The 3,879-nt window shown below is 47.8% G+C and overlaps 1 protein-coding gene across 2 annotated transcripts in view; it reads left to right on the plus strand.

The window, feature by feature from the left end:
* The window catches only part of Pde8a (phosphodiesterase 8A), a 153,331-nt gene that overhangs the window by 94,604 nt on the left and 54,848 nt on the right, over positions 1–3,879 (plus strand). The gene's annotated exons all lie outside the window — the stretch shown is intronic.

Raw genomic sequence — 3,879 nt, forward strand, 5'->3', positions numbered from 1 at the left:
CATAAAATGTGCACCTTAGGTTATCACCACGTAGTTTCAGGGCTGTTTTCTTGCTCTTGTTTGATAGCCATCACGATACACATAGTAGTGCTTGTCTTCACCTCCTGGGCTACAGTCTCTAATTGTGCAGTCTAGTGAGCCAGCAAAAAGGGTGGCCTCCTTTAAGCCCAGAGTGCTAGCCTGGAAGGTGCTGTCTGCCTGTTCCCTGGGTGTCTTGGGATCATCCAGTGGAAGCTGCTCGGGAAAGCATTCATACCAAGAAAGAAGCTTTCCCAGATGACTGGAGATTATATAATATTATTATGCTGCTGCCACAGAACTGGCTTTTGCTTTAAACAGGGATCTCAGAAAAGTCCATTTTCTAGTGAAACTTAAGGTATTGATTATTCCCCTGCCTTGTAGTTATGTGCTTCCATGCAACTAGTCTAGATCACTAAACCTTGTATTTATTTGAGGACTCGTAGAAAGCCTGTAGATTCACTGTTGGGAATTGATATGCTTGGAAAGTGCTGTGTTTGAAATTCTGCCCAAGAATTCCATCAGCACAGTTGAGTGGACTAGAAAGACCATCCTGGTAGAAGGTCTAGTAAACCACAGTCCTCTTATTTTCTTAGCATGAGGATAATTCATAAGTAACTGACACACCTTTCCTGAAAACCCTCTTGCCCATCCCGTCTACTCAGGTGTCTTCTGATGCCTCAACAGGAGCCACTGTTAGGGCCCCCGCACTGTAGAGAGCACACCATGAAGAAGCAAAATAGCTTCACAGAACTTTCCAGACACTGGCTGAGGGGGTGGGGAGGTTGTGCCAGGCCCTCATTTTGTAGGTATGTAACCCAACATGGTGACTATGTTATGATTCCTGCCTAGTTGTTCCCCTAAAGCCTCATGGAGCCACGGGGCAGCAGTCTTCTGAAGTCTGTGATTAATTCATGATCCAGTGTTGGGATTATGGGCGTGAGTGCCACAGCAGTCCTGGGGCTGATACTCTGTATACAATATAAGGGAGGGAGAGGGGCTTCCTGCTGCTGCCTCTGGGGCTGCTCTTACTGTTGCTCCTCCCTTTTTGCTCTTGCTAGTTTTCTGCTGCCATGAACTGCTGCCCTCTGCCATGTGCCACCTTGCCTTAGAACCAGCTCACTGTAGACTGATACCTCCACAAACTGTGAGCTAAATAAAACTTTACTTCCTTAATTCTTTCTGTGTGTCAGGTATTCTGTTCCAGCAAGGAGAGAAATGTAACCAAGACAAAGTATTAATCTTCTCATCCAGAGTCGCTAACCTGCATGTGACAAAAAGGTGGTCCAGTTGCTGAGCACAGCTAGACCTAGTAGGAAGGGAGTCTCTCAGTGTCCTGGTGTGCCAGCTGTGGTACCAAAGCTTGAACTGAAAATGGACACTACCTGGAGATCGCTGGTGGTCATGAGCTGTCAGCTACTTTGGCCCAGCCTTTCAGGATGAAAGAGTGGAAAAAGAGCCTCTTTCTTGCCTTTGCTGGACTGGGCCGTCAGGCACGGGTTGGGGTTTGTGTCTCCATGCTGAGTTGCTTTAATATTCCCTGAGAGCATCCCTGGAGAGCCTGCTTCCTCAGCCTGGGGAGGAGCCTGCCCTTCTTGGGCATGTTTTAATTCACAGTGGGAATAGTAGTTCTATGTGTGACCAGGAGTAGAGAGCCACTGGGTCAGGCTCCAAGGAGGGATGCAGGCCCCAGCTGTGGTGCGACACACCTTATGGAAAGTGAGTTGAGTCTGCTGGAGCAGTCTACGGGGTTTGTGGGGTAAGGCTGGGGAGAGATTGCTGCTGCTTAAGTAGAGGGAATAGCAGCCTGCTTCTCTGCTTTGCATGCCCTGTGGGGTCCTGGGGACAGAAAACAATCTCAGAGGAGCATAGCAGAGATGAGCCATTTAGAGTCACAACAAAGCAGAGATGAGGGGAGGGATGGACAAAGATGCTCCTCATATAGCCATGTGCTGAGTTTCTTTTTACCTTGACTTCTACCTTGAGGATAAAAGGTTTTGGTGGATCTGTAACATTCATAACCCAATGAAAAACGTCTTCATGTGGGAGGCATCTGTTGAAGTGGATAAATACATGTGTCCTCCACCCCCACCCCAGGGTGTCACTAGAGACCTCTGCCCATCTCCAGGCTGCAGCCTTCATATACTGGAGTGGCACAAGCAGTGTGTATCCACTCCCCACCTCTCCCTGTACCTGCATGGTCAGCAGTCAGCAGCTGTGTAGACAGCAGCATTCTTGGGAATTCTCATAGGGTCCCAGCTCACATGGGCAGAGGGGTCAGCAGCTTCTATGATACCGGCCATTGGGGCTGGGAAGCCTGTGGCCTTGCCAGCCTGCTGGTGAGAGGGATTGCCGCTTAGCCCTAGGCCCTGGGCCTGTCCTGCCCACAGTCCACTTGCCTTGCCTCCCTTCCTGAGAAGACACCAGCTGTTCCTCACCTTTGCGCAGCAGTGCGTAGGTGGAATGCCGAGCCCATCGGCTCCATCCTTGTGGTGAGCTGGCCTGGGGAGGAGCAGTATTCCTTCCTTCCTTCCTTGTTTTACTGTTGAGGAAGCAGACTGGGGTCGGGTGAGGTGGGAAGTGCCTCACTTCTGGTCAGTCAGCCTTTAAGGTGTGAATTAGGGGCTAGAGTTTTAGGTTGCTCCACACCTAGGCAAGACCCTGATCACTGCCCACCTTCACCATGGCTCTGGAGGGACTGCTCATGGTTCCTAGCCCTCACGTATCTGACGGGGCCTGTCAGGGAGTGAGTGACCTATAGAGGACCTACTTCTTTAGCCTTAGCTTCCTCCTCAACCAGGTAGAGTATTAGCCATTGATTATTCAGGCAATAGAAGAGTACTTGCATATCTGAGTAAAGCTGCTGTAGGCCTCCTTATCCATGGGCTGTACCTCAGGAGAATCCACCAACTGCACATTGAGCATACCTGGGGGAAAACTACATCAGGACTGGATATGTACAGACATTTTCTTGTCATGATTCTCTAAAGAATACCATGTAACAGTTTAAATAACATTTTCATTGCAGTAGGCAGTGTATTATGGAGATGATATGATCCAAAGTACATAGGAGGATGGTGCAGGTTTTATGTAAAAGGCCATTTTTTATAAGAGATTTGAACATCTGGATTTTTATACCTTGGGGTTGTGGGGCCCTGGAACAAACATCTTGTGGAACCTAAAGCCCAGCTCATGTGACAGCATTCTAAGATGCCATCACATAATACTTCATTAATGGTAGAATGGGCCCATCTTCTCAGAACTGTGTGACTTTCTCTGTTGCAGAATGCTTCTGTTGTATAGTGGTTATTACCCAAAGCACACACTATCCACCACAACAAGAGACTGCGCGAGTGCACGGCTTCTGCCGGCACCCTGCTGGGTGGTGGGGGGTTGTCAGAGCTGGCCACTGTGGAAGGTGTGTAGGCAAATGTTCCAGGCTAGAAGTTCTCCCTGAATTGTAGGTCAGGTAGAAAGGAAGGGTACTTCTGCATCTCCTGAGTTTGCCTGACTGTAAAGAGGACAAAGTACTGTTGCTGAGTTTACTCTGAAAGCCTAATACAACTACACTTCTGGTTAATAAATTTCCTCCTCTCCATCTTCCAACCTCTCTGCTTCACCAGTGACATGCAAAGGGAATCCAAAGTGCTCGTTAGGCACTGAAAGAAAACATTTTTAAAAAAATAAGTTGGTGTTTATAAGTGCCATCTCTAGTCTCCTATTTGTTATTAATGCTAATGAAGTATTTTTTAGATTTCAGTTGCCAAATCAAGAAATTTATTTATTTGTTTATTTAATTTACTTTGTGTGTGTGTGTGTGTGTGTGTGTGTGTGTGTGTGTGGTACTGGGGATTGAACTCA

This window comes from Octodon degus, unplaced genomic scaffold, assembly GCF_000260255.1.
Source record: "Octodon degus isolate 3935 unplaced genomic scaffold, OctDeg1.0 scaffold00002, whole genome shotgun sequence".
NCBI classification, from domain to species: domain Eukaryota; kingdom Metazoa; phylum Chordata; class Mammalia; order Rodentia; family Octodontidae; genus Octodon; species Octodon degus.